The 13,198-nt window shown below is 41.6% G+C and overlaps 1 pseudogene; it reads left to right on the top strand.

Annotated features, from left to right (window-relative positions):
• LOC100392456 (keratin, type II cytoskeletal 8-like) overlaps window positions 1–12,784 on the top strand; it is a 32,155-nt pseudogene extending 19,371 nt beyond the window's left edge.
• Window positions 12,785–13,198: the final 414 nt, after the last annotated feature.

Genomic DNA, 13,198 nt, shown 5'->3' with positions numbered 1-13,198 from the left:
AATGGAGCAACTCCACTTGTCATCTGTTCGCTCAGTATCCATCTAGGTCATTGGTTCTCTAAGATTTCCTTTGAGATTAAATTGCTGAAAGACAGCTTCATTCCTTTCGTGCTCCAGTCCTTTGCATAACACCGTCTCCATAAATGCACGTCACTGGAGTGGGATTGTAAGTCATCCAGTTCTCCAATGATCTGTTTTAGACTTTTAATTTGTAAAATAAAAATACTTTATTTAATGCTTTCATCATACCATTACCCAACTACTTTATCTATTCTGTTATTTATTTTTCCCTAGGTATTCTGTATAAACCTGGTTTGATAAACTGTAAAAATGGCAAAACATACATTTAAAAAAGTTGGGCTTCATACATCATGCTGGGCACTTTTTTTAAAAAATAATTCTAAACTATGGCAAATCATTAAGAGGAGAGGGATAGAACTTCCAGAGAGAAAAGCCTTCAGTCCAGATGAAGTCATGACTTGGTGCTGTGAGTTCCTTTCTCTGGAAAGAAGTATTAGCTGCAATAATCTGGCTATATTCCAAGTTGGTCAGTGGTATGTTGCCTCCCTAAATTCTGCAGCTTCGATTACATTCGTTGTCCTAATGCTCTTCCTGTCAGGAATGGTCATGTTGATGTGTCAGTTGAAACAGCTGTTGCTTCTGATGAATGAGAAACTACAAAAATCACTCTCTTACCCATCACTAGTGTTGGAGTTAGAAATTAAAAGCCCAGTGACCAGGAGAGGCACAGAGAGAGGTGGGGGAGTGGGGTGTAGAGAGAGAGAGGGAGACAGAGAGAGAGAGAGAGAGAGAGAGAGAGAGAGAAGAGAGAGGAGAAGGGGGGGGGAGAGAGAAATCACATCATTTTAAAGTATTTTCAACTACTCTTCCTTTATTTTAATATATTCTCTCAACCTGTCTCTTAATTTACAAAAAACAACTTGATTACATTTATTTTGAGTTTTTAAGATTTCACAGACATTCCAGTTAGAATAGACAACCTACTTTTCTTGGTGATAATACAAATGAGATTACTTTTGTCAGTTGTACTGTGTATCTAAAAATCAGTACCACAAAAGCCGCATATTGAACACTTTTTGTTAGCAGGATGCTATTTCACTTAATACACATTCCTGCTCTTTAAAAAACCCAAAATTTTGCTTCCAAATAAGCATGCTGATCGCAAAATAATCTTTATCTTTTTAAAAATTATTAGATGATCTATGTGTATTTTCTTCATTCTCAGGCAGAGAAGAAGTAAGAACTGTGTTTTGCCCCCAGTTAAGCTACACATACTGCCTGACGTTTTTCTCCACTTCCACATTGAGCCTCAAGATTTAAAACAATTCCAAGAGTCTAAAACTATTCAAATAGATTGAATGGGATTTTTAAAAAAAACCCCAAATTTCCCTTTTATGGTTAAAGACAAATTCCCCAAATAGTGCAGGCACACAGTGGGTGCATAGTAAGTGCTTACTAGACTGAATTACTGTGTCCTTTTTCTGTAGTTATTTCTAGGAGGCAGTTCAAAGTAAAAAATATATTTAAATGTTGGTTTTATTTTATTTTATTTTATTTTTTTAGAAAACCTTGGCTTCTATGATAAAGTCCAACTTAACAGCATATGTTAAATTGTTAACTTTATTAGAAAGTGATGAGTACCAACAGGGGAGAGAAATATGCTGCAGTTACTTATTTATACACAGAGTCTTCCTACTTTTATATATTTTTTTAGTTACTAAAATGGAAACATAAGCCAGAGGGCAATGCTTTCTTTCTCTCTACCACCAGATGCACACAATAGAACTATTGCTCACAAGGACGATGCTTGTTATTTCATATGTGATCATCAAGAAACAGATGGAGAGTGATTATGTGTTCTATGTCCTGCTGACTGTTTTAAAGCAAATAAAACTTCATCTGTATTTTCCGAGTTTTGATTTGTAAACAATGATTGCTTTGAATCTGATTGTGATTATTATAATGATTTTGGGAGGTTAGGCCTATTTGGTTCTCTTAGATAAACCTTGGTGGAAGTAGCAGGACCTCTGTTTAGTGAATAGTGAAATATCTATAGGAGATGTTCCGAAGTTTTTATAAAGTGGAATTCATTCCATTAATCAATCCAACATATGTTCAGAGAAGATTTATTGAGTAGTTTCTATTTGCAAGATACCGGAGGTATAATGGTAAGTAAGGAACATGGTTCCTATCACTAAGGAACACAGGAGTGAGGTAAATACCATTTTCCCTCTGGCATTCTGCCATGGATGGATGGCACCATTTAAGTCAAGCTTCTAAGAACAAAGGTACTTGGTCAGTAGTTGTCCAGTAGGTGATTATTATGCAAAAAGTTACAATACCACTCCTCAGGAGAGTTAAAACGTATCTGAGTTTGTTTGGATTGCTATAACAAATAATAGACCGAGTGGCTTATCAACAACAAAAATTGATTCCTCACAGTTCTGGAGGCTGGAAAGTCCAAGATTAAGGCTGTGGCAGATGCAGTGTTTTGTGAAGGCCTTCTTCCAGGTTCATTGACGGCACTTTCCCACTGTGTCCTCACATGATGGAAGAGACAAGGCAGCCCCCTTGGGCCTCTTTTATAAGGGCACTAATCAGCTGGGCGTGGTGACTCACGCCTGTAATCCCAGCACTTTGGGAGTCTAGGTGGGTGGATCACGAGGTCAAGAGATTGAGACCATCCTGGTCAACATGGTGAAACCCCGTCTCTACTAAAAATACAAAAAATTAGCTGGGCACAGTGGTACACGCCTGAGGTCCCAGCTACTCGGGAGGCTGAAGCAGGAGAATTGCTTGAACCCAGGAGGCGGAGGTTGCAGTGAGCTGAGATGGTGCCATTGCACGCCAGCCTGGGTAACAAGAGCAAAACTCCATCTAAAAAAAAGGGGGGGCACTAATTAAACTCATGGGGGCTCTGCCTTCATGACCTAATTGCTTTCCAAAAGCCCTACCTCCTAATACTCTTAATCTTGGGGTTAGGACATCAAATGAATTTGGGGGAGACACAAATATTCAGTCCATAGTAACAAGATCAATGGAAATTATAAATCTTTCCTGTTGGCATTTAACTATTTGTTTGTCTTACTCTCAGTCATATTTTGGCATTGTTTCCTTCTCTCATATGCAGATTCCTCCCCTTTTCTTATGGTTTATCACATTGGAATTAATCTCTCTTTCTTTTCTCCTTTCTCACTCTAATGTCATTTTAATGGATATGAATCTTAGTACTCCAAAGAAGGTGTGCAAGAAACATCACATGGTTTTACTTTTATTAATTTAAAGAAAGCTAACTGCAGCAGTTACTGTTACACTCGAATGTTTAGGGATGAAAACTCACTTACACGGTGGGCACCTGCTCTCTTTTCCTGGGCCCTCTTCAGAATCCAGTATCTTATGTGGCTCACTAAAATGGAAGTAGAGCCTTTCAAGTTTATCCTATTATGAGTTCTTGAAGGTTGGCAGCCCTTCTGCCATGACCGGGGCCTGAAAATCTCATTGGTACCAAAATCTCAGAGTCAAGTGTTCAACTTTCAAAATCCACCAAATGTTTATCCTACGATCTTGTCACTTCCTTCTGGTGCCACAAGACAGTGGGTTGAAAATGACTGAGAATCCCCACTAATTCCATGGGCCTGTAATCTTACAGGTATCCAACCTATTCTAATCTGTGAGTTCATACACGTAGAGCTGGTGGTCTTCAGGTACTTTTGTTTTACTGTCGCTCCACAGATTCCTCTTAAGACAAGCAAGCCAAATGCCCCAGAAACTTTCTTAGATCTAGGGTTGGGATGGAAAATTACCAAGAATAAAACATAAGATGGTATCTCATACTCATTTCATTTCTCTCTCTCAGGCTTAATCCTCTACTTCTGGTCTCTTATTCTTTCTTTCAACATAATTGAATGCTTGCTAGGGGCCAGGCTGATAGAAATCCTGAGAGGTCAATATTATTATTCCATCTGAGCTTTGTAGAAACTGTAGGGCAGAATAGTAAAGCTAAGATTTGAAATTGTGTCTGTATAATAATTTCAAAGAAAATATGGTTTAAAGGGAAATAAATGTTCTATATAACAGAGGTCCCCAACCCCCAGGCCATAGACTGGTACCTTGGCCTGCTAAAAACAGGGCTGCCCAGCAGGCAGTGAGCAGCAGGCTAGCATGCATGACCACCTGAGCTCCACCTCCTATCAGATCAGTGGAGGCATTAGATTCTCATATGACTCTGAAACCTATTGTGAACTGCACATGCAAGGGATCTAGGTTGCTTGCTCCTTATGAGAATCTAATGCTTGATGATCTGAGGTGGAACAATTTTAGCCCAAAACAATCCCCCTTCAGCCCCGACTGGTCTGTGGAAAATTGTCCTCCACAACACTGGTCCCTTGTGTCAAAAAAGTTTGGAACCCCTATTATATAGGACCAGGACTTCTGAGTTGCCACTCAAGCTCCTACAAAGTGGAAAATTTTGATGAAGTTGCTTAACTTCTTAAATTCCCACACTGATTATTTTGAAACTGAGTTAATTGTTCACAGAGCTTATTTGGATATTAAATGAGATAATGGATGATGAACTGTTTTGTGAAGTTGGAAGCACTGTATAAAAGCAAGAGACTTAGATCATTCTATTAACATATAACTCCACAAATTACACATCCACAGTCATTGTATTAGTCTGTTTTCATACTATAAAAAAAGCTGCCTGAGGTTAGGCACGGTGGCTCATGCCTGTAATCCCAGCACTTTTGGAGGCTGAGGTGGGCGGAATGCCTGAGGTCATGACTTAGAGACCAGTCTGGCCAACATGGTGAACCCTTGTCTCTGCTAAAAATACAAAGAATAATTAGCCAGGTATGGAGTCATGCACTGTAATTCCAGCCACTTGGGAGGCTGAGGCAGGATAATTGCTTGAACAAGGGAGGCGGAGATTGCAGTGAGCTGACATCATTCTACTGAACTCCAGCCTGGGCAACAGAGTGAGAATCCATCTAAAAAAAAAAAAGAAAGAAAGAAAGAAAGAAAAAACTGCCCAAGACTTAGTAGGAAAGAGGTTTAATTGACTTAGTTCAGCATGGCTGGGAAGGCCTCAGGAGACTTACAATCATGTTGAAAGGTGAGGGGGAAGAAGGTATCTTCTTTACAAGGGGCAGGAAGGAGAAGTGCTGAGCCTTAAAAGACCATCAGATCTTGCGAGAACAGCATAGGCGGACTGCAGAATTCCTGTAATCCCAGCACTTTGGGAGGCTGAGGCAGGCAGATTGCTTGAGCCCAGGAGTTTAAAAACAGCCTGGGCAATATAGTGAAACCCAGTCTCTTCAAAAAAATAGAAAACTTAGCCAGGCATGGTAGTGTGTACCTGTGGTCCCACCTACTCAGGAGTTGGAGGCTGCAGGAAGCCACAATTGTACCACTGCACTCTAGCCTGGATAGCAGAGCAGCCTGAGTGACAGAGTATGCCTCTGTCACAAAGAGAGAGAGAGAAAACAGAGAAAAAGAAAGAGAGACAGAGAAAGAGGTGGAGGGGGAAGGAGGAAGGTGATGGAAGAAAAGGAAGCAGGGAGGGAGGAAGGGAGGGAGGGAAGGAAGGAAGGAGAAAGAGGGAGAGAAAGAAAGAAAGAAAGGAAAGAAATAGAAAGAAAAAAGAAGAAAGAGAAAAAGAAAGGAAGAAAAAAGAAAGAAATAGAGGCCAAGTGAGGAATCATCTAGGAACAATCTCTGACATTAAATTCAATTTAAAAATGAAGCATCCTGATGGAACATGTTGTAGACCTACAAATGAGACTAGGATGGCAGTGTGTATTGTGGCTAAATACCAAAGAAAACACAAACAAAAAATTAAGTCACCAAATTGAGGCTAAGAACTAGAAAGCCTAATATATTTGGTACTTTAATCCTGTTTTTAGCACGTACCAGGCACAATGCCAGGTACTATTTGAATGTAAGAATACATAAATTCCTATCTTCCTGTGGGGACAAGCCAGTAAGAAGAGAGAAAAATAGAACAGAAAGTTTTAATCTAAAATCTCCAAGAGGGAGAAATGTCTCTTTTGAGGCAAAAAAGAGAGGAGAGTAAAAAAAAAGAGAGAAGAGTGTTTTTCCCTCCTCTAGGTATTGCTGTCCTTGTTTGAGAGATGAGGAAATTGAGGCACAAAAAGGTTAACGCATTTGTCTAAGTTTGCTCCTATTATATTTACACTATCATTTGTAAGACATAATTTGATTACATGACAGTGAAACAAAAGGTCTGAAAAGCAAAATGCATCAAATATGAACATAATTATGGAGATGAGAACACATGTTCATTTGCTAGCAACCAAAATTAAGGAAGAAGCTTTTTAAACAAAATGCTTTTGATACTAAAAGTATGAACCAAAATATCATTCATTTTCCCATTATGCTTTCCTACTGCAAACATTAATCACTGTTAGGTGTTAAACTATGAATTGCTTTTCTCTCAAAAAGAGCATCTAGAAATTAAAGGCTGACTGTCTGGTTTTGAAGAAGAAAGTCATGTAACAGTACAGTTCAGGTTTTCTACAAATTCAGAATCTTTACCTTAAATTGGGTCTTTACTGCCAGACCCAATTCACACCACATTGATTCCCTAGAATAACACATAATGCCTTCTTCCAACCATTCCCATTCTCCTCGAGGTCCCGTTTGCTTTAGAACCTCTTGATAGCAGAACCTTGCTTTTAGTTTTATGGAGATTGAAAGTTGGGAAATGAAAATAACCAGATTGTATAGAGGCTAAAAGTGGTGTCTGTAGGAGGGAGAGTCAGGCTGGATATGGCCCCCTGAAAGGAAAAAAATGACACCAACACTGTCCTGTGTGGTTCCGAGAGACTGACTCACCATACCTGAAATGTATGAAAGTGAGACAGCAGCAGAATGCCAATCTATTCATTTAAAACACAAAATGTAACTGTGTCATTCACAGGATCCACACACTCTCTCCTCATGTGAACTTGTACAGAAGAATCTACATCATTATCAGAAATAACGTGTGAATCTCCTTTGTGAGTGGGCTGCCACAGGAACAGGGACACCTGATGTCTGCAGGACGTGTAGTTTCTCTCCCTGCAATTAGATCGCCCTGGAACCTGAAGGTGCTTAGAAAGTAGGAATCAGAGAGAGGGAGCGAAGTTGGTTTTTCTCCTGGGCCCTCTTCTTCTCTCTCGATGTCTTTCCCCAGGCTCCTTCACCCACACACTTAATTTACTTCACTGAATAGAAGCAGATGACTCACAGATTTGAATCCCCTGGCCCCAACCTCTGCCCCGGGTTCCATCCCATACATCCACCTATCTGACATTTCCACCTGACTGTTTCAAAGGCATCTCAAAATAAATATTTCCCCCAAACCAACTCAGGAGCCTTTACCTCAAAGCTATCTCTCCCAGGGTTCTCAGTCTCAGTAAATGGCACTGCAATCATCTTTGATGTCTTCTCCCTTATTACCCTTTTAGCTGATTTTTCTCCAAGTTCTGTTGATTCCAGCTTCTAAAAACTCTCACCAACCTCTACACTTCCATCCTTCACCATCAACATAACCATGTTCAAATCACCCTCATTTCTCACCAGGTGAGAGATGCCCCTAAATGATCTCCATACTTTCATTTTCCAATTCTTTCTTCATATTTTAACCATAATGTTTCACTTAAAACACTTCACATTTAATACACCCAGAACCCACCAGCAATGGTTTCCCACTGCTATTAGGATCAATGAATTCGAATCTTCTAAATGCCATTTGAGGGTCTGCATGGTCTGAATACCCCTCTCCAACTTTATCCTCCTCTGCAGCCCTGCACCCCCACAGCTCCAACCACCTGATGGTTCAGCCTCTCTTATCTGCTGTACCTGCAGAGTCACAGATCTTGGTACATAATGTTCCTCCTGTCTAACAGGCTCTCATACCCATCTCCTCTTCAAGGAATTAGTTGCTGCACATCTTTCAGATCTGGTTCAAATAGTGCTTCTTCAATGAACCCTTTGCTGGCCACACTGACTTGGACAAATTCCCCTGTCTAGGTTATTACAGCTCCATTTACCTATCCTTCACAGCATGAGTCACCATTGCCATTTTATATTTGTAAGCTCCCTGGCAGAAAAAAATTGTGTTGTTTTTACTCATGATTCTTGCTTCTTAATGCTTTGCACAGCTTTGCCCATAACAGGTATGTCACAGTATTTGTCAAGACAGTAAACAAAAAATAATGCATCAAATAGATACTCTGATACCATGGCACTAGGGTAAAATGGCCTGAAGCACATCTCTCCTTATACAATGAGCATGCATTAGGAACTGAACACTGGAAGTCTGATGTCTTTGTTTCTGGTCCCATGCTGTGTCAACATCTGCATGGACCCAGGAGCCAGACTGCCAGGATTAGAATTCATACTTTCTTGCTTTGTGTGAACAGAGCAGGTTATTTGCTGTAAGACTCAATCTTCTCATGTGTAAAATAGGAAAAATGCTGATACTTATGAAATTAAATAAATATAAGGATTGAATAGTACTGAGGCTCTACACATTAAGTTCTCAATAAATATGAGTTATTGTTAATATTACAGGTTTCTTTTTTTTTTTTAGACAGAGTCTTGCTCTGTCACCCAGTCTGGAGTGCAGTGGTGCAATCTTGGCTCACTATAACTTCTACCTCCTGGGTTCAAATTATTCTCCTGTTTCAGCCTCCTGAGTAGCTGGGATTACAGGCGCCTGCCAGGATGCCTAGCTAATTTTTGTATTTTTAGTGGAGACGGGGTTTCGCCATGTTGGCCAGGTTGGTCTTGAAGTCCTGACCTCAGGTGATGTGCCCGCCTCAGTCTCCCAAAATGCTGGGATGAGAGGCATGAGCTACCGCGCCTGCCCAGGTTTCTTTCTTTATTGCTGTCCTTGTAAGTCTGATCAGTGGCTCCCTAGTCTGATTGACTTGTCTCTGTAGTATTGCAGAAATACTAGTATTTAATGTCAGTGACCCTAGAGGGAATTCCCTCCTCCCCACTATGTAGCTATTCGTTGGAGCAATAAACTGCTTTAGGCAACTTTGCATATCAATGCCTAGATGTGCTATGTGTTCGTCTCAAAATTCCCCAATGTTTAAATTCTAAGGGACCACTACCTTGTGACATTCCCTCAGAACTAACCACAGAGGAACTGTTTCTGGGATCTATATTTGATCCTTGCCACAGTCAATGTGCGTGAATACCAGGGTAGTCTTGCTGACGATTCTAAAGATTTAAAAAATGAAATAACTTTGTTCATGCTTCTCTCATAGGATTCCAAGAACATATATTGGAGAAAAACTGAAAATATGAACCTATTTAACAATTTTATACCTTGTTCTTCCTTTTGGGTTATCATATCTAGGAAGTAAATCTAGAATTTGGCACATCCTTGGCATGTCATCAGGAGCATTATATTCTGTTTATTGCGTTTTCCCTTTCATGCTGTGAACCACTACCTTTATTGCTATCTTGAGCTCTTGGTTTGGCAACTCTGTGATAGCCTCTCCCATTCTTTTTGCCCAGCTTTTGGGTTGAAAATACTGCTGTCTTCATTTTTATTTTTTCTCTCTAAGGAAATGTTTACAAAGCAGGCCAGTCTCACCAGCCTGATGCTTCTCAGATGGCTGCCCTTCACACTGGGTGAGAGCCGGGGTGCTGCTGCGATTCTGAGTTAGATTTTCTACCAGCAGTAAGTTGCGCTTGGCTTGCTTTGTGGCAGCAATTACTTATGAGGGCCTGTGATGTGCCAGGCATGGGTCACAGTAATCAATTTCTCCTTTCTCAGGGGCCTGGGATCAGTGGCCAGAACAGCCAATTGACTGACTTTACATAAAACAAATCTGACTACATGCACATTTTGAAGAATCTTCTCTATACAAGCAATGTTCCAGCTAGAAAGCCAGCATATATTCAGTGTATTGCTATAAAATGAGATTCCAAAAACTAAAACCCACAATAAAAAACAGTGGCTTTGCAGTCTCAGTAAGGGACTGTCAGAAGGAAGAATTGTTGCTATTAAAAAATTATGGGAAAAGCAGAGACATTAATTTTACATGTCTTACATTACTGTGTTTACAATCTGTTATGTTTTAGATAATGGTCTAGAAAAGATTTCTCACACTTCCTTTACAGCTTAGTTTCAGTGTATTCCTCCAGGGGAAAAAAATAAGGAAAAATCAAATAAATGTGTTTGCACACAAAGAAAAAATAATTTGATTGCCAAAGGAAAAATTTATCAGATTGAAAGTTACTCTCTAGAGATAGTTACTGTGAAATCAAGGTTTGCTTCCCCCCCCTTCAAAACTTCTTTGATCTTCCATTGTGTCATTTGTGGAGAAGCTCAGTCCCATGAAAAGTATCAAAATGTATGACCATTAAAAGCCATGAGCTCTGAAACAAAACATATGTTAAATATCAGGAATTCAAGTCTTTAAAAAATACCTAATGCATCTAAAATCAAAGCCGTCTATCATTAAAATTAAGATAAACATAAAAGAAAAATAGCAAATAAACAAAAAGAAAAAAGATAAAAATAGCAAACACTTTTTTTTCTGTGATCCTTTAAAGTAAGAGGATTTACTCTCCCGTCTCTAGGGAATCTTTGGATAGATGATGGACTTCAAGGGGGTCTCTGGCCTTATAACTTTGATTCCAAAATTTTGCATGTGGGCATATTTACCTTCTTCTGAGACAAGAGTCTATTATTTCATCAGATTCTCAAAGACCTATAACATCTCAAAATTAAGAGCCACCACAAAGGAAACTATTCAAAAATTTTATAAATAAAATCTATCATTTGTATAACTAAATTCATAACTGATTACTGTAAAATGGAAATGTATTTTATTTGGACTATGGGAAAAAGATAAGATTTTTTTTTTTTTTTTTTTTTTTTTTGCTTAATTTCTTTCAACAAGATGGAAACAGAAAAAGAGAATTAGGATATTCCCTTTTACAAAAAGGTAGTATAACCACAACTTAGGTAAAGGAAGGAGCAGCAGAGATTCAAGGGCACTTAAAACCTTTGATAAATATTTCTAAAATGCACGATGTGTTTCATCCAAAGCGCTGTGGATTAATCACAATGCTCACTTCGGTTACATTATAAACCTCTTAAAAATCCTCTTCCAAGAAGAAGCTTCTCTGCTCCTTCTGGAATCTCTGCTTGGGTCTGCCCACCTGCCTCCACTCCTGCTTCACTCCTGCCCATCAGGGTGACCCAGAAGTCCTACAAGGTGTCCACCTCTGGCCTCCGGGCCTTCAGCAGCCACTCCTACACTAGTAGGCCTGGTGCCTGCATCAGCTTGAGCTTTTCCCAAGTGGGCAGGAGTGCTTCAGGGATGGCCTGGGTGAAGACTATGGTGGAGCCAGCGGCATGGAAGGCATCACCACCATCACGGTCAGCCAGAGCCTTCTGAGTCCCCTTAACCTGGAGACGGACCCCAACATCCAGGCCATGGCACCCAGGAGAAGGAGCAAATCAAGACCCTCAACAAGTTTACCTCCTTCATCAACAAAATACGGTTCCTGGAGTAGCAGCACAAGATGTGGAGACCAAGTGAGGCCTCCTGCAGCAGTGGAAGATTGCTCGGAGCAACATGGATGACATGTTCCAGAGCTACAGCAACAACTTTAGGTGGCAGCTGGAGACTCTGGGCCAGAAGAAGCTGAAGCTGGAGGTGGAGCTTGGCAACATGCAGGGGCTAGTGGAGGACTTCAAGAACGAGTATGAAGCCGGGCGCGGTGGCTCACACCTGTAATCCTAGCACTTTGGGAGGCCGAGGTGGGTGGATCACCTGAGGTCAGGAATTCAAGACCAGCCTGGCCATCATGGTGAAACCCCATCATTAAAAAAAAAAAAGAATAAGTATGAGGATGAGATCAATAAGCATACAGAGATGGAGAATAAATTTGTCCTCATCAAGAAAGATGTAGATGAAGCTTACATGAACAAGGTAGAGCTGGAGTCTTGCCTGGAAGGGCTGACTGATGAGATCAACTTCCTCAGGCAGCTGTAGGAAGAGGAGACCGTGATCTGCAGTCCCAGATCGCAGACACCAGCTCCCTGGACATGGACAACACTGCTGAGGTCAAGGTGCAGTATGAGGAGATCACCAATCGCAGCCGCGCTGAGGCGGAGAGCATGCACCAGATCAAGTATGAGGAGCTGCAGACGCTGGCTGGGAAGCACGGGGATGACCTGTGGCTACAAAGACTGAGATCTCCGAGGTGAACCAGAACATCAGGCGGCTCCAGGCTGAGACTGAGGGCCTTAAAGGCAAGAGGGCTTCCCTGGAGGCCGGCATCACAGATGCCGAGCAGCATGGGGAGCTGGAGGTTAAGGATGCCAACGCCAAGCTGAAAAGCTGAAGGCCGCCCTGCATTGGGCCAAGCAGGACATGGCGCAGCAGCTGCGTGAGTATCAGGAGCTGATGAACGTCAAGCTGATCCTGAACATTGAGATCGCCACCTACAGGAAGCTGCTGGAGGGTGAGGAGAGCAGGCTGCAGTCTGGGATGCAGAACATGAGTATCCATACCAAGACCACCAGCTGCTATTCTGGTAGTCTGAGCTCGGCCTATGGGGGCCTCACAAACCCCGGCCTCAGCTATGGCCTGGGCTCCAGCTTTGGCTCTGGTGCAGGCTCCAGCTCCCTCGCTGCACCAGCTCCACCAGGGCCATGGTTGTGAAGAAAATAGAGACCCGCCATGGGAAGCTGGTGTTGGAGTCCTCTGATGTCCTGCCCAAGTGAATAGCTGTGGCAGCCCCTCCCAGCCTGCCCCTCCTGAGGCTGTTTCACAGCCGGGGAGGGAGGCACCTGTGCAGGTGAGCACAGGGAACAGGAGACCCACCTGAGGCTCAGCCCTAGCTCTCAGCCCACCCACAGGGGAGTTTACTGCCTGGGGACCACCTTTGCCCATTCCTCCAGCTACAATTCAATTGCTTTTTCTTTTTTGTCCCAAATAAAACTTCAGCTAGCTCTGTTAAAAAAAAGAAATCCTTTTCCAATCTCATTCTTTTCTCCCTCCTCCTCACTCACTATGTCAGCCAGAAAATTTCTGCCTCTGCCTATGAGATTCAGTTACCTGGGTGTCCAGTCTAAAAGTCATTTCAATGCTGTGCATCTTACACTAAACATGTGCTATTTCTCTCTCTAAAACTGGAC

This window comes from Callithrix jacchus, chromosome 9 (genome assembly GCF_049354715.1).
Source record: "Callithrix jacchus isolate 240 chromosome 9, calJac240_pri, whole genome shotgun sequence".
NCBI classification, from domain to species: domain Eukaryota; kingdom Metazoa; phylum Chordata; class Mammalia; order Primates; family Cebidae; genus Callithrix; species Callithrix jacchus.
This window is presented reverse-complemented; position numbering and strand designations above follow the sequence as displayed.